Raw genomic sequence first — 18,886 nt, 5'->3', positions numbered from 1 at the left:
AGTATGAGGAGCTGGAAAGTAATAAGGCCTTCTGGTTTAACGGGGAAGTGTGATGAGAAGAGGGGAGAACATTACCATTGTTGCCTCCAGTGGGCTCGAAATCTCCACCAGCCACGACGCCCATCACCTGCAGGCCAATGAGCCGCAGCACTCGCTCCTCCAAGTCAGTCAGCTGGCGCAGTTCAGCTTCCCCCCTGCAGTCCGCTGCTGCTCCCTTCTGTTATGTGTCATCTTGGCCTGCAAAAAAAGGAACCTGTGTGAGTAAGAGTCCAGTTATGTATGTGGAAGATATGCCTGCCATGTTGAATAGCTGTGAATGTAGACAAGGCGTGAAATGAGGAAGTGACTGTGAGTAGGTAGATACTTGGTGGTTGCCTGTTGGGTTAAGTGTTGGTTTTCAGAGTTTGCTCGGACAGAGGATCAGAGGCTGATATGTAAGAGTTGTGCAAACATGTACTCACCATGACCACCCAACTGAAGTCGTTGAATTTATTCCAGCACTGTGTTAGGCTTCTCTTGACCACGTTGCTGTCCGATACCTCTGTGGCCACCTCTGCCCACATGGCCCTAGAAACCTGTGGAGTTGGCCTTCTCCCAGATGGAGGGAACAGTGCATCCCTCCTTCTCTCCGGTGCCTCCACTAATGTCTCCAATGACAGGTCATTGAACCGTGTGGCCCTTCAAAGAAAATTTGCAGCAGCCATCTCAGAACTTCCTTCCAGTTCTCAGTAAAGTCTAGCAATGATGAAAATGACCAGGAGTCGCCTGAAACGACATCCCCATTTAAGAACTGGAATGAGCAGAAACCTGATTATTGCTGAATAAAAGCAACCTGAAATTGGTGCAGCTCTGGTAATAGTGCCCCAGCAGTGCCCCACTGAGGCCATTCGTGCCTCAGATACCACCCCGCTTCATTTCTGAGGCGAAAATGCCCAATATTCCACTATTTTTTAGCCGATCTCGCCAGGCGCTAATTGTTCAAAAAGTTAAAACTAAGCACCCCAAACGGGGCGCTACCGATTTCACTCCCATTAACTCTGCGCTCTTATTGGAGAGGTATATTCAAAAGGAATATGGGTCAGAAATAAAACCTACAATACTGTGGCACCAATTCTCCAAGCCACACTCAACGACATGTGAATTACCCTCCTATATCAAAAGGCTGAATTAAGAGAAATGGTAAGATTAGTTCAGTGGTAGCATTCTCACCTGTGAGTCAAGTTTGTTGGTTCATAGTCCCACTCCACAAAATCTATTCTGACAATCTAGGGCAGTACTGAGATGGTGCAAATGTTAAACTGGGTCATATCTGGCCTCTCAGGTAGTTGCAAAAGATCCCATGACAATATTTGAAGAAGAGCAGGAGATTTCTTATCCTGGCCAATATTTATCCTTCAACCAAAAACATCAAACGGATTATCTGGTCATTATCGCATTGCTATTTGTGAGACCTTGCTGTATGCTATTGGTTGCCGCATTTCCTGCATTACAACAGTGACTGAATCAACCACAACAATTTGCATTTATATAGTGGCTTTAGCATGGAAAAATATCCTAAAGGCACATCCCAAGAGCGTTATCACTAAAAACACTTTTGACACTGAGCCACAGAAGAAGATATCAGGACATATGACCAAAAGCTTGGTCAAAGAGGTAGGTTTTAAGGATTACATTAAAGGAGGAGAGAGAGGTAGAGAGGCGGAGAAACTTAGGGAGGAAATTATGACCAAGGCAGCTGAATGTACAGCCACCAATTATAGAGCAATTAAAATTGGGGATGCCCAAGAGGCCAAAATTGGAGGAGCACAGTGATCTCAAAGGCTTGCAAGACTGGAGAAGGTTATAAAGATGGGGAGGGGTGAGGCATTGGAGAGATTTGAAACAAAGGATGAGGATTTTAAAATTGAGATATTATCGGACCAGGAGCCAATGTAGGTCAGCAAGCACAGGGGTAATGGATGAAAGAGACTTGGTGCAAGTTAAGATATGGGCAACAGAGTTTTGGATGAGCACACATTTATGTAGGGTGGAAGATGTGAGGCCAAAGGAAGAGGGTTTCAGCAGGAGATGAGCTGAGGCAGGGTCGGAGTCGGATGAGGTTATGAAGGTGGAAGTAGGTAGTCGCGGTGATGGAGCAGATACGTAGTCGGAGGCTCATCTCAGTGACAATACAACATCAAGGTTGCGAAGGGTCTGGCTCAGCTACAGATGGTTGCCAAGGATGGAAACAATGGTCAGGGAATGGAGTTCTTGGAGGGGGCCAAAGGCAATGGCTTCAGTCTTCCCAATATTTAGCTGCAGGAAATGTCTGCTCATCCAATATTGGATGTCGGACAATCAGAGTAACAAATCAGAGACAGTGGAATGGACAAGAGATGTGATGGTGAAATAGAGCTGGGTGTTTTAGCGTACATGTGGAACCTGATTTTGTGTTTTCAGATGATATTGCTGAGGGACAGAATGTAGATGAGAAATAGGAGGGGGCCAAGGATAGGTCCTTGGGGGACACCAGAGGTAACGGTGTGGGCGTGGGATGAAAAGCTATTTCCGGTTATTTTTCTCTGGCTACAATTAGATAGATAAGAATAGAACCAGGCAAGGGCAGTCCTACCCAGCCAGACACGGAGTAGAGGAGTTGGAGAAGGAAGATGTGTCGATGGTTGCAAATAGGTCGAGAAGGAGGAGGAAGGATAGTTTATATGTCACAGTCACATATAATGTCATTTGAATTTAATCAAAAAGTACTTACTTGGCTGTAAAGCATTTTGTGATGCTCTGAAGTTGTGATATAAATGCAATTACTTTCATCTTCTTTCAAAGACATGGCCCATTTTTTTCAGAGCTGATCCTCCATTATGTGCATAAATGCATAATTGATAAAATGCAACAACCTCATCAACACCTGGGAGTCCCTGGCCAAAGACTGCTCCAAGTGGAGGAAGTGCACCCGGGAGGGCGCTGAGCACCTCAAGTCTCGTCGCCGAGAGCATGCAGAAAACAAGAGCAGGCAGTGGAAAGAGCGTGCGGCAAACCAGTCCTACCCACCCTTTTCTTCAACTACTGTCTGTCCCACCTTTGACCAGAGACTGTAATTCCCGTATTGGACTGTTCAGTCACCTAAGAAGTCACTTTTAGAGTGGAAGCAAGTTTTCCTCGATTTCGAGGGATTGCCTATGATGATGATGAAATGGAGTTTCTCACACATTTCCAGTGAAGTCAAGACAGCGGAGAGGGAGCAGCTCTGATTAAATTCATGGCGATGGATTTTGCAGTCTTGAAAGAAGGCAAATTAGAGGGGATCCTATAGTGACTTGATGTGAGGGGCTGTGTGGAGCAGTATTTAAATTTGAACCACAACTGCATGACAAGGCGACATAGACATAAACTCATAAATGGCAAGCTTAGGCCTGATGTCAGGAAGCACTTCTTCATGCAAAGAATGACTTACACCAAGAACAGTAAAGAAGGAGTCAATAGGCTTTGGGTGAATATCCTTGCCGCCTGCTCAGGTGAGCAGGTTAAAATTGTGGCTAGCAAGATCCTGGCAGCTTCAGGGCAGTTAAGTAACTTGTATGTTTTAACTATCTACCTGTCTGGTTTTTGCAGTGGTGGGAAGGTTACAATCATCCCCCTGTCTTACTAATGTGAGCTCTGTCTGTGAGATACAAAGGTTATGTGTGAGCTACATTTATTCAGTGGTAACCCAATTCCCAGTGGGCAGATGGCCACTGCACAGTTTTGTCCAACAATTTAAAACTATGGCAGCCTCACTCTGAGCAGCCACAAGATGGGTGCTGTGGGAATGGTGAAGTGAGGAGCCTCATGATGCTGAGGCATATCATTGGGCCAAAGTAGAGACAAAAAACAAAGACTGGCTTTCAAATGGCATCTTGCCATATCTCTTAGACACATCTCAAAGCATTTCACCTATATTGAATTACTTTGAAAGGCCATCAATTGCTGATATGTAGCCAACTTTACTCTCCATCAAATTGTGCAGTACTACATTGCTTGATGATGACTCTGGGTGCCTGAAATGTAAAACGAAATGTACTATTTCTCACATCACTCACATTGATGAGCACAACTTAAAAAAAATGCAATTTTATTACTGAAAAACGTTATCCTCGTCAGTTGACGTGCCAAGGAGTTAAAGACAGTGATAGCGAGAGAACAGCTGTTCTATGTCCTGGTGATTACACTCAGCAACAGATTGACTGCAGCAAGATAATTACAGCCATGCATGACATATGTTTATGATCATGTCATGGGGTGTCTTCACGGCAAACATTATGATCCAAATTAATTACCTTTGTTGGAAAATCTTGTGGCATCTGCAATGAAAATTAACAAAACCATCAAGTTCCTTATCCCAAATGTAATCTTCTTCTTCTTAGGCAGTCCCCCGGAGTCAAGGATGACTTGTTTCCCACTAATATGAGTTCTAAGGTGACTAATGAGTCCAATGTGGGATCTACAGACTCTGTCACAGGTGGGCCAGGTGGAGGTTGAAAGGACAGATGGATGGGGTGCTTGGTTTGCCATGTGGATGTTGTGTATTGCTCTGGTACATTAAATGTATGATAAGTATAATGGTGCACCACAGAGGGAGCATTTCCCTTTTAAGACGCCATCTTGTGGCTCCCACGAGGCTTCCGTTGGGCGCTGCCATCTTAGGTGTTCAGCTGGCTGAGAAGGAAGAAGAAGAAACACGGAAGGAGGGAAAGGGAAACACAGAAGGTGGGGAGAGGGAATTTTGGGGGAAAGGTTTCAGGCATTTGTCCACGATCCTCTCCCGGGTGTCTTAAAAGGGCCTCTGCGGTCCCCACATAAAGACTTTTGGACTTTCGTAAGGCTAGAGCGAGCCTAAGTGTGCCATGTGAATGTAGCATGATGGATTTATGACAAGAAATAATATTTTAATGCTGGGTGGTCACTGTGTTTAAAATAATGGACATGAATTGTGAATTACGACAAGAGTTAATATTTCAATGCTAAATGGTCACTGTGTTTAAATTCAGGGACGTGGATCCGCGACCAACATTACCAATGGGCTAATGCGTATTTCGATTTAGGGGATTCTAGCAATGGCTTTTTGAACTGGGGGGGGCAGTGATGTTGTGTATTGCTCTGGTACATTAAATGTAAGATAAGTACAATGGTGCACCACAGAGGGCGCTGTGGTGGGAGACCCGAAAGTACCTGCACAAGGCAGTATAAAAGGCTGCGCACCACACCTGTGGAGGACTCTGGAGCTGTTCAATAAAGGACTAAGGTCACGGCAGTTAGATCAACACCAGGCCGTGTGGAGTCAAGGATTTGTGTGCTACATACATCACACTATTGCTTTTTGCACTTGGCTTCCACGTGCTCCTGACGAAGAGACTCGAAGTATTCAACGCCTTCTCGAATGATTCTCCTCCACTTTGAGCAGTCTTGGGCCAGGTATTCCCAGGTGTCGGTGGGGATGTTACATTTTTTCAAGGAGGCTTTGCAGGTGTCCTTGAAGAGTTTTCTCTGCCCTCCTGGGAGTCACTTGCCGTGACGGAGCTCAGAGTAGACTGCTTGTTTTGGGAGTCTTGTATCAGGCATGCGGACAATGTGGCCCATCCATCAGAGCTGATTGAGCTTGGTCATTGCTTCGATGCTGGGGATGTTAGCCTGAGAGAGAACTCTGATTTTGGTACGCCTATCCTGCCAATGGATTTGCAGGATTTTGTGGAGGCAGCGTTGGTGTTACTGCTTTGAGGTGTATATTGTCCATGTCTCTGAAACATATAGAAGGGCGGATATTGCTACTGTTCCATAGACCATGAGCTTGGTGCCAGGTTTGAGGTCCTGGTCTTCAAACACTCTTTTCCTCAAGTGACCAAAGGCTGCACTGGCACACTGAAGGTGGTGTTGGATTTGTCATCTGCCCTTGTTGACAGTAGGCTCCCAAGGTATGGAAAATGGTTCACATTGTCCAACGCCTCATCATGGATTTTGATAATTGGGGAGTAGTGCTGCGTGGCGGGGGCAGGTTGGTAGAGGACCTTTGTCTTACAGATGTTTAGTGTAAGGCCTATGCTCTCGTACATTTCAGTGAAGGTGTCGACGATGGCTTGGAGTTCGGTCTCTGAGTGTGTGCAGACTCAAGCGCCGTCTGTGTATTGTAATTCAATGACAGAGGATGTTGTCTATAAAGCACTTTGAGATGTCCTGAGGTCATGAAAGGTGCTATAAAAATTCAAGTTCTTTACTTCTTTGCATATTAAACACTAAAGAGTTCGAAGGTATGAGCAACAATAGCTAATTCTTTTTTGTTTTTTCTGGTGATTATCAGATTTGAAGATTTGGACTCTGCCTTTTGCCAAGCATAGCATTAGTGAATATGCAAGTACAAAATATGTAAACAATTAAAATATGAGCCGTTTCAGTCTCAAGTGTCAGGCATGGCATTTTAATTATTATGTAATGCAACAGGTTGCCAACTGTGGTTGGACATATTCTTGTTATGCCTCCAACTGTGCAGCCAAGTCAGTTTTCCAATATGTCATAATTAATAAATTAAAGTGCTCAAAGAAAATGTTGAAGACATGCAATTATTTATAATGCTTTATGCATTTTCTCACGCTCACATGTGCTTTTTAAAAATTTGTTTCTGGGGTGTGGGCATCATTGGCAAGGCCAGCATTTATTGTCCATCCTTAATTGCCCTTGATAAGATGGTGGTGAGCCTCATATTAAACCGCTGCAGTTCTGTGGTGAAGGTACTTCCACAGTGCTGTTAGGGAGGGAGTTCCAGGATTTTGAGCCAGCGACAATGAAGGAACGGTGATATATTTCCAAGTCAGGATGGTGTGTAACTTGGAGGGGAACTTGTAGGTGGTGGTGGTGCCATGAGCCTGCTGCCCTTGTCCGGGGTGGTAGAGTTCGCGGGTTTGAGAGGTGCTGTCGAAGAAGCCTTGGCGAGTTGCGGCAGTGCATCTTGTAGATGGTACACAGTGCAGACACAGTGAGCTGTGGTGGAGGGAGTGAATGTTTAAGGTGGTGAATGGGGTGCTAATCAAGCAGGGCTACTTTGTCCTGAATGGTGTCGAGCTTCTTGAGTGTTGTTGGAGCTGCACTCATCCAGGCAAGTGGAGATTATGCCATCACATTCCTGACTTGTGCCTTATAGATGGTGGAAATGTTTTGGGGAATTCGGAGGTGAGACACTCGCTGCAGAATACTCAACCTTGGACCTGCTCTTATGGCTACAGTATTTATGTTGCTGGTCCAGTTAAGTTCTGGTCAATAGTCCAGAACTTAATGGATGTTGATGGTGGGGCAATTGACAATGGTAATGCCGTTGAATGTCAAGGGGAGGTGGTTAGACTCTCTCTTGTTGGAGATAGTCATTATTGGCACTTCTGTGGCACGAATGTTACTTATCACTATCAACCAAAGCCTGAATGTCGTCCAGATCTTGCTGCATGCAGGCATGGACAGCTTCATTATCTGAGGAGTTGCGAATAGAACTGAATACTGTGTAATCAGCAGCGAACCTCCCCACTTCTGACCTTGTGATGGAGGGAGAGTCATTGATGAAGTAGCTGAGGATGGTTGGGCCTAGGACACTGCCCTGAGGAACTCCTGCAGCGATGTCCAGGGGATTAATCTGTAATTCCTGGAGACCCTATGACAATCCTGGAGGGTTGGCAACTCTACTCGCCCGGCGGAAGCCATGCGGCTGGGATGATGAAATGCCCCTCGTGACTTTTTTCCCCGATATCCCGTCTGTTTCTCAGCAATCCTGATTTCAACCTTCTCTTCTAAGAAGATGGCAAAGCTACCTGCCTGAAACCTTCTTTAAATATGTCGGACGACTGCAATTTTAACTGTGGCTTGTGCAAGGAAGCTGCTGCAGCTTTCCCGAGCGGTGGAGACGAGAAGAGGATCCAGGACCAGAAGAAGCTATTTATGGTAAGTTGTTTGACTTTCCTTGTGGGACCAGGAGAAGTAGGAGGAGCCATCAGAGCCCACAAGAAAAGATTAGGCCTCCCCTTATCCAGATTCCACCCCTACCCTCCCATGGGATCCCCAATTCCACCCTCAACATCGGAACCCTTTCCACCACTTAACTTCTTGCTGGTGAGCCCTACTTAGGTGCCATCTCCAGCCCTTCCGCCCCCTCCCACTGGTGAACTACCAAACGGAAGTGTTTGGCACTCACTGCACCTTCCATGCCCCCACAATTCCGCTTCTGCATTAAAATTCACTTTAGAAGCTTCATCTTTGTACTGCTATGACTGCCAATTTGGATTCAGTGCTGGTGGGAAACAGAATATATTTTAAAATGGCAAAGGTGTAAGGTTTCCAAATCTCACCATGCCAGCTTCCACTCTGTGCCATATTTCTACCAGTTACAGGCAGTAAGTAGCATTTAATTAAAGCCAGGGGGGTTAAATACCCCAGACCTGAAAGTTAGCTAACAGTCTAATTCCTCCACGCTCGCCCGAAACCCATTCCGGATTACAATCGAACCCACAGAGTATTAACAATATCCTACAAGTTAGATACAGATGAGGAAAGCCATTTGACCGATCCATCTAAAAAAATCTACAATCCCTAATTACAGCTCTTTCTTAAATGAATCCAGCATTTTTGACACCATTATGCTACTTGAAAGCTCATTGAAGTATTGATTAGCATGTGTGAAATGAACTTTGTAGGTTGGTATTAAATTTGCCTGTCACTAGTTTGAAGCTATGGGTTCCTCCCTATTGTAAAAGTTGACATTGAAGTTATGTTTCAGATGATCTCTTCTATACTGTTTCCTATATAATATACCTCCATAGCGACCCCTTTCAGTTGCCCCCTTTCAAAATTGAAGAGCTGGAGTTTTTTTCCAATCTTTCCTCGGGGTTTATTCCATCGACACGTGAATGCTTTTCTCTGTATTACTTCTTTGATCATTAGTATTGCACACCAAAACCAAACACTGTACTCAAAATGCGGTGTAACCAGAGCACTGTACTATGCACTATTTTAGAGTTAAATGCTTCAATTTATAATCTACTGATCTACTGATAAAATTCAGCATTCTATTTATTTTCTTTCACAGTGACTGGATATGTTAAGTGCTGATTCCACAAGCAACTCTAGATATCTTTCAACTACACTCTTGGCTAGTTTGACATCATTTATACTGCGTACTTATTGCTAATGTTTTTCTTCTATTCTGAATCACGCTACACATACCTGTATTGAATTTCATTATGCCACAATTCTACCCGCTTACAGATTTTAGCTACCTCAGTTTGGAGATGCTTCACTGTCTAATCAGTTTAATTTTTTCTGCATAATTTGACCAATTCACCCTTGTTTTAAGGATGACTCTCATTTCTCGACAAAATAACTAACATGGATCAATTAACATAATTGCATAATCACCTGGTATATTTTGAGTTAGACAGTTTATGATAATCCAAAGAGGACCTCAAGCAGTCATTTGGTAATTAACCAAGACTGTCCCCTCCTAACATTGTCCTCAGGCTAGAAGGTATATAAAGAAAAGAGAAAAAAATATTTTTTTTAAAGTCTTGCATCTGGCATACATTCATCATATTTTACACATTACACAATATTTCAAGGCTATGGGGAAAGAGCATGGGAGTGGGACTATTTGGATAACTCTCTGAAAGAGCCATTACAGGCACAATGGGCTGAATGGTCTCCTTGCATGCTGCATGATTGTATGACCCTGATTTTCATCCCTGTTTTCAGGCAGTAGCATTCTCAGAAGAGGAGGGCAGAATTTACCGCCCCATTCTCATTGTCACTCCATCTGCCGCCATTTTGATTGGGGCCTTTGGGGAGACAGCCAAGGCTCCCGCCATCAATTGGAGCCGAATAAAATGTTCAAGGGCAACTGGGAGCACTCACTGCCCGATTGTACGGGATGCTGAGCGGCTTAACCACTAGTCCATAAAGGGACCGCTGATGGTCGCTCCAAACTCAGGGCAGATAGGTTTACTAGTGAACTTTGTAGGATTAGAAGAGCATTAATGCTCCTTCAGGTCCCACAACAATAAATATACCATATTCCCCTATCTGCCCTTGGATTGACACTCTGCCTTCCCTTAATTCACCCATCTCAACTCTGCGGACTTCTTACCCTTCCCGCTTATCACGGCCCAGAATGCCAAGCTGCTCTGAATACGTGGTCAAAATAGTCTTGGCCTACAACCGCTTTTGTTGAAGGTGGGAGTGGGTATTGGTGTGCTCGCTTTACCTGCCTCCTGCCTAAAGAAAGGAATCACATCAAAATCTGTTGTAATCTAGGAAAATGCACCAGCCAATTTACGCACAGCAAAGTCCTCCAAACAGCAATGAGAAAAAAGACGAATTAAACTGTTTTAGTGATATTGGTTATGTGATAAATATTGGCCAGGACATGAGGAGAAATGCTCTGCTCTTTTTGAAATAGTGCCATAGGATCTTTTATGTCCACCTTAGAGGAGAGAAGGGACCTTTGTTTCATGTCTCATCTGACCATGCAGCACTCCCTCAGAACTGCACTGGAGTGTCAGCTAAGATTATCTGCCCAAGTCTCTGCAGTGGAGCTTAAACCCACAACCTGACCAAGAGGTGAGAGTGCTACCCATCATTCTAAGGCTGACACTAATATTGGACAAATAATTATTAATGAGCAATTTTATGCAATGGACTTGGAGCACTCCGAAAAGTTGATTGTGGTTGTATAACACGTTAAGAATTATTTTGAATAGTTAAAAAAGAGAAAATAAGGCACTCATTTCCTGATTTTTTTGGGACCATACTTGAGCGCACACTCAGTATCCCCTCTGCTTCCCAGGCAGGAGTTCGGGATTTGCAATCATTTGCCAATCTACAAAACCTCTCTTAACAATTAACCTCAAATTGATTTGACGATGTTTAGATCACTTCCTCCCAAAGATTTTCTGAGCAATGATTTTAAAGGGTCAGATCAGGTCAAACGCAGCTCCATCTTAGTAGCTAAGCATCAGATCCATGAAGACAAATCTTCAACTTATTGGTAAACACTACAGGATGTCATCTAATGTATGATTTTTTTCGACAGTACCGTTGTTTCATGTCTCATCTAATGTATGTATTTTTTTTTGCCATTACTAGATTATGGAAGCATGACAATTCAAACTGACCTCCAGTTCACCCTGGGCAAAATGACAGATTTCCCCTTCCCATACCCTGTTTGCTGAGTGTGTTTATTTTACCGGGTGGGTCATTTGGCATTGTGAGGAGGGAAGATGATATTCAGCAGATGATACACAATCATGAGCAGTGCTTTATTCCAGTAATCCACAGTTGCCTGCCACATATCATATTTGTCCCACAAACCACATTGTAACCAAATCTATGAGCACTGTATATTAGTCCGCGAATATGATCTGTATACAGAAGCAATATAAAGACAGATGGAATTTGACAGGCAAGAAAGCGAGAATAGTACCTTTAATGGAGCAAGTTTATTTTATGTATTGAATGGTAGTGAATGCATATTAGCTGTGCAATACATTGTTAGTATTGTGGTGTCCCTGCACTGTACTACAAACTCACACGAGGCATGTGCTGTAGACACAGTCACTACGTGACCTTAACCTTTATTCCCAGGACCAAGGAGTGCTGACCCTGGGTGGGACCTCCCCTTTTATACCTGGAAGCCCAGGTGAGGAGTGTCTCCCACAAGTGGTCAGGGTGTGCATTACTCGGGTATAAGTACAGTGTACAGGAGTTGCATGAAGGTTACAGTTACATGAAGATTACCGTTGCATGATAGTTACATACATGACATCACCTCCCCCCCTTTCATCTTTTTGTGTCAAAGGTTAAGTCTTTCAGCTGGTCGACGCTCTCTCGTAGAGCGCCGCAGATGTGGCTCTGGTGGCTGAGCCTCGGCATGCGTCTCTGTCACCTGAGGTTATTCCGGCCTGTCCGGGCTGGCCGCAGGGACTGTGCATGCTGTGGATTGTCCTCGTTGCTCGTCCACTGGCAGTGGTGTGGGTGACAGCTCATGCTCTTCTTCAAGCTCCTCCGTGTCTATGCTGAACCTTTTCTTTACTTGGTCCAAGTATTTGCGGCATATCTGCCCATTGTTTAGTCTGACCACTATGACCCTATTCTCTTCTTTGCAATTCCTGTGCCCTCAAGCCACTTGGGTCCCAAAGCATGGTTAAGAACAAATACCGCGTCATCCATTTCTATACACCTCCCCCTTGAGTTCCGATCGTGAAACTCGGTTTGGGACTGGCGCTTGCCCTCGACAATGTCTGCCAGGGCTGGATGAATGAGGGGCAGTCGTATTTTAAGCATGTGTTTCATGAGGAGTTCCGCTGGCGGGACTCCCGTGAGCGAGTGCGGGCGGGACATGCAGGCCAGCAGGAGGCGCGATAGGTGGTACTGAAGGGAGAGTCCTTGGATGCCAGCATGCCCTGTTTTATGACTTGGACCGCACGTTCCGCCTGGCCATTGGAAGCCGGCTTGAACGGCGCTGTCCGGATGTGCTTGATCCCATTGCCCGACATAAAATCCTGGAATTCATGGCTGGTGAAACACGGGCCATGGTTGCTGACCAGAATGTCCTGCAAGCCGTGGATCGCGAAAACCGTACACAGACTCTCCATGGTGATGGATGTCATGCACGAGTTTAATATGATGCACTCGATCCATTTCGAGTATGCATCGACAACGATCAGGAACATTTTTCCCATGAACGGCCCCGTGTAGCCTACGTGAATGCGTGACCATGGCCTGGTGGGCCAGGGCCACGGGCTGAGTGTGGCCTCCCTGGGGGCATTGCCCAGCTGGGCACACGTCGTGCATCTGCGAACCCAGTGTTCCAGGTCTGAGTCAATCCCCGGCCACCATACATGTGACCGGGCAGTGGCTTTTATTAACACGATGCCAGGGTGCTCACTGTGGAGTTTCCTGATGAACGCTTCCCTGCCTTACTGGGGCATGACTACTTGGCTGCCCCATAGCAGGCAGTCATCTTGGATGGTGAGCTCATCCATCCATCTCTGAAATGGTCTGACCTCCTTGGGGCACGCCCTGTGTGCGGGCGCCCAATCTCCAGTCAGGACACATTTCTTTATCATGGATAAGAGTGGGTCTCTGTTTGTCCAGAGTTTGATCTGGCGGGTTGTGATGGGGGAGCCTGCGGTGTCAAAAGCCTCAATGGCCATGACCATCTCAGTGCTTTGCTCCGCTGCCCTCTCGGTGGTGGCCAGTGGGAGCCTGCTGAGCACGTCAGCGCAATTTTCGGTGCCTGGCCGGTGCCGTATGGTATAGTCATACCAGCATGAGAGCCCATCGCTGTATGTGAGCTGATGCATTGGCATTGACAGCCTTGCTGTCGGACAACAGGGATGTTAATGGCTTGTGGCCCGTCTCTAGCTCGAACCGTCTAACGAAAAGGTACTGGTGCATCTTTTTCACACCGTAAACACAAGCAAGTGCTTCCTTTTTGACCATGCCATATCCACACTCCGCCTGGGAGAGTGACCTGAAGGCATAAGCCACCGGTTGGAGACGGCCATCGTCATTACCCTGCTGCAACACACACCCAACCCCGTAGGATGATGCATCGCATGTTAAAACCAGTTTTTTACAGGGGTCATACAAAGTCAACAGTTTGTTAGAACACAGCAGGTACCTCGCCTTATTGAAAGCCCGTTCTTGATAGTCCCCCCAAAGGCATTCACAACCTTTACGCAGGAGCATGTGTAACGGTTCCAACAATGTGCTTAAGTTCGGCAGAAAGTTCCCGAAATAGTTCAAAAGTCCCAGGAAGGATCGCAACTCCAACGTGTTGCCGGGCCTGGGCGCCCAGCGAATCGCCTCCGTTTTTGATTCAGTGGGCCGGATCCCGTCTGCGGCAACCTTCCTGCCCAAAAACTCGACCTCTGGGGCCAAAAACATGCACTTGGCCTTTTTCAGCCGCAAGCCTACCCGGTCCAGTCGGCGTAGCACCTCATCCAGGTTGTGGAGGTGTTCCTCGGTGTCTCGACCCGTTATAAGGATGTCGTCTTGGAATACGATTGTTCCAGGAATGGATTTGAGCAAGCTTTCCATGTTCCGCTGAAAGAGAGCTGCCGCCGAACGAATGCCAAACGGACACCTGTTATAGATAAATAATCCCTTGTGCGTCGTGATGGTGGTCAGGAGCTTGGATTCTTCAGCCAGTTCCTGAGTCATGTAGGCCGAAGTGAGGTCCAGCTTCATGAACAGCTTGCCACCTGCCAGCGTGGCAAAAAGGTCCTCCGCTCTCGGGAGCGGGTATTGGTCTTGCAGCGACATTCGGTTGATGGTGGCTTTGTAGTCATCACAAATCCTGACCGAGCCATCTGCTTTAAGGACAGGAGCGATGGGACTTGCCCAGTGGCTGAATTCAACTGCCGAAATTATGCCCTCTCTGAGCAGCCTGTCCAATTCACTTTCAATTTTCTCACGCATCACATACGGCACCGCTCTGGCTTTGTAGTGCACTGGTCTGGTGTCCGGAGTGATGCGTATCACTATTTTAGTGCCCTTGAACATTCTGACACCAGGTTGAAACAGTGACCCGAATTTTTGGAGGACCTGTGAGCATGAACTTCGCTCCACAGATGAAATGGCGTGCACATCCCCCCATTTCCAACTCATCTCGGTTAGCCAACTCCTCCCCAAGAGCGCGGGGCCATTCCCCGGGACGATCCAGAGTGGCAGCCGGTTCTGTGATCCATTATGTGTTACCACCAAGTTTGCACTGCCTAGCACTGGGATGATCTCTTTGGTGTACGTCCGTAGCTGCGTGTCAATGCATTCCAGTTTGGGCCTGCTAGCTCTGTGTGGCCATAGTCTCTCAAATTGTTGGGCACTCATAAGTGACTGGCTAGCTCCCGTATCCAGCTCCATGCGCACCGGGATGCCATTCAATAAAACTTTCATCATCATGGGTGGCGTTTTAGTGTACGAGCTGTGGACGTCAGCCACGTGAACCCACTGGACTTCAGCACCCATGGCTTTTCCCCAGGCATCACACTGCATTGCAGACCCCTCGTCTGGTTCCTCTGTCTCGCAGATTAGCCTTGCCACAGCCTTTTTGCACATCCTGGCCAAGTGTCCACTGACGTTACAAATCCTACAGGTATATTGCTGGAACCTGCAACTGTTTGCAGTATGCCTACCCCCGCATCTCCAACATGAGCTGAGATTGCTGCTAACAAAGGGACTGTTATTAGACATTCCTCTCTGATTGCCCATTTGGTTGTTTCTAAGCACTCTGATGGTGGGTGTTAATGGTCCCATCGCGGGACGCATTGTTTCTCGAGATGGCATGAATTGCCGATCCTCTTTCCATTGTCCCTGTTGCGGGCTCACCCTAGTGTCTGTTGCTGCCTGGGCGGTTTTGAAATGCCCTAGCCTGCCTACAGGGTCCCTGGCCGCGTTCACAATGTTAACTCCCTGGTCCATCGCCACGTTGGGACCAGGGCTGCGTGTATAAATTAGCTTGGTCTCCTCTTCCCCTGCCATGAAGGTCTGAGCTATCAACGCCGCCCCTTCTAAAGTCAAGTCCTTGGCCTCTATGAGCTTCCTGAAAATCCCGGCATGATTAATGCCCTCAATGAAAAAGTCCCTTCACATCTCCCCCCTGCAGGCGTCTGTGAACCTACAGAGACTGGCCAAACGCCGCGGGTCTGCAACGAAGTCCGAGATGCATTGTCCCTCCCGACGTCGGTGTGTGTAGAACCGGTGCCGGGCCATGTGTACACTACTCGCCGGCTTGAGGTGCTCACTGATCAGCTGGCTGAGCTCTTCAAAGGACTTGTCCGCTGGCTTTTGGGGTGGGAGCAGGTCTTTCATCAGCGCTTACATCTGTGGTCTGGAGCTGGTCAGTAGATGCACCCTCCGCTTGTCAGCCGCTGTCGCTCCCAGTCAGTCCTTCATGACAAAGCTCTGCTGGAGTCTTTCCACAAAGTCATCCCCGTCCTCACCCACACAGTAACGTTCCTCTGTGCTACTGGTGGCCATCTTTGTAGTTCGGTGATTTCCATTTCTCGTCTCCAAATGTGGTGTCCCTGCACCGTACTACAAACTCACACAAGGCATGTGCTGTAGACACAGTCACTACGTGACCTTAATCTTTATTCCCAGGACAAAGGAGTGCTGACCCTGGGTGGGACCTCCCATTTTATACCTGGAAGCCCAGGTGAGGAGTGTCTCCCACAAGTTCACCCCCTGTGGTCAGGATGTGCATTTCTTGGGTATAAGTACAGTGTACAGGAGTTGCATGAAGGTTACAGTTACATGAAGATTACTATTGCATGATGGTTACATACATGACAAGTATAACTTATTTCGATAAGGTACCAATATTCTCCAGTTAGTTTACTTTCAATATTTCTTGATAATTCTCTCTCTTGCTTCGGTTCCCTTTGCTCATTGGCAGATTCAATTTATAAGATTTCTAAATCTCTCTGGGCTTATATTTGACAGTGGGATGATTCGTTCAAAACAATTGGAAGGGTTTATTAAAAACATACACACATGCACATTAGCAGCAGTGATCAGTTATCTTAAAAAGACGCACACATGCACGTTATCAACAGTTGTCAATTATATTATAACAGAGCTACAATGAGGTTATAATAACAAGCAATTACTTCCCTTTTGCCATATGATTTGGACACATGGCTTGCTTTTAGCTGGTCTTCAGAGTTGTTTTGTGCCGTGTGTCCGAGAGAGAGAGAGAAAAGTTGCTGCAGGGTCCTTTATACTCCTAAAGTTCATTGTTCCTCAGGGCAGTTCCTTATTGGCTCTCCTCACATATGTGGCTGTTTGGATGAGCCATTTCTTTATTAGGTCAATTGCTTTCCAATAAACAAAAGCCATGCTGCATCTCTGACGGCTTTCATTTTGTTTCTATACAAAAAGACCATTCCGTATAACATACACTTTTAACATTTATACATACACATACATAATCAATTTTAATCATTAATAAACACTTTTATTCTTACAAACTCCCCACCTTGAGGGGGAAAGATCCTATTTGACCCCTCATATAGTTTATCTCCTCAGGATCATAGACATTGAGAGGGAGAAAGAGAAAAGTGGATCGTTTGACTTGGTCCGCATCTCGTAACGTGTAGGCCACATAGGGGATTTGTATAATCACATCTCCAACGGAGACTCTCCCCTTCTCATATCTTCAGTGCATTGTCGCTTCTCGAAGCACATTGATGATTGATGATGTTAGTGAGTCATGCTGCAGCTCCCGCTTCGCCATCTTCCCTCGGCTTCGGTCGTGGCCGGTATCGTCCTGACAATCGTGAGGATCTGTAACATGGTCTGTGGGAAACAAGATCAGTGCAGTATTTACTCTTTGGAAGTTTTTAACTGATTAATGTGAAACCACTTCTTGTATTTAACACCGTTTTCCCCCGGTAACTGAATCAAATAACCCGCGGGGTTCGATCGGTCGGTCTATAAGCTTATGCGGTCCCCACCACCTGGGCTCAAAGGCAGCTTCTTTTTCCCATAATTTGGAATCATTACTGAGTCTTCCACCTCATATTCAAAGGGACGTACTTTCTTGTCAAAGTATTTTTAAATTTTTCTTATTGACTTCCCCAATTTGGTGGCCACAAATCGATTGATCTGATCGGTGTGATCTATCACTTGTTCCAGCCACTTGGAACTACATGTTTTCATTGTCAGGGGACTCATCCCTGTTAGTGTTAGCTGGCCTGGTGTTCTCATGAGCCTCCCCATCATGGCCTGATATGGGGAGACCCCTGTTGTTCTTTGAGGTGTGGACCTCATTACCATTAAGCACATTGGCAGCCGTTAACCCATTGAGTGGGGTGGTCTGTGCACAATTTTTTTAACATTAACTTGACGGTCCTGTTCCCCCTTTCGACCCCTCCGGACGACTGGGGTTGGTGAGCAATATGTAATTTGTGTTTTATCCCCAACATTTCCTACAGGTGGGTAAGAATTTTACCGGTAAAGTGTGAACCTTGATCGCTGTCCACTTGCACTGGTACTGTATTGTATAGGTTTAATCACATAGGGTTAATTATGATATTCCGACATTTACAGTGTGTTTTCTGCTTCATGCCTCGTGGAATGTTGTTGATGCAGAGAGAGAGAGAGAGAGACCTTGATGCGCACACCATCTTGTTTATGGGATGATCAGCGCCTCAAGGTCTCATGATTTGTGGAAGAACAGCTGGGGTCTTACAGATTAGGAGTTGGCCATAAGCCACATGCACCCATGTTTGTTCAATAGTATAAAGGAACGGAACTGTCCAGTAGCTCTTTGAACTTCACCTTGGACCGTGATTCGCGAGCGGTGCCGGGACCCCCAATGCACCTGACCAGCCGTCGTTGCGGAGTTCCTGACGAGCCGAAGGATGTGAGCTTTGTTGCATCTTATCATACTTCTCTTTTCTTCGTAAACTGTATTATGTTTCTTTTCTCTCAGTAAACGGTGTTTTATCTTTACTTCATTTGTCTTATCTCTTATTTAACATTTATCCAGATCCCGAACCTGGATCTATTATTATCGATCCAAAACATTTTGGCGTAGTTGACAGGATCTGGTAAAATGTTTACGAGAAAAGACAAGAAGCAGTCTCCTCCTGTGAGAGAGAAGTACAGAATACCAGGGTGGGGCACGAGGGATGAGGGTTTTGGCTCTCTTGCCAATGTGCTAGCCCGGTTTGGACCCCCGCAACATTGGGATACGCAGTTATTGGAACAGAGCAAAGATAGAACCATACCCCACGCGGCACTGTCTCTCCTGGAGGAAGTGGGCTTCCCACAGGAGAAAAATAGTCCTCCACAAATGGGATGGATTTTGTTGACAGCATTAAGG

This window comes from Pristiophorus japonicus, chromosome 1 (genome assembly GCF_044704955.1).
Source record: "Pristiophorus japonicus isolate sPriJap1 chromosome 1, sPriJap1.hap1, whole genome shotgun sequence".
NCBI lineage: Eukaryota > Metazoa > Chordata > Chondrichthyes > Pristiophoridae > Pristiophorus > Pristiophorus japonicus.
Note: the sequence above shows the minus strand (reverse complement) of the source record.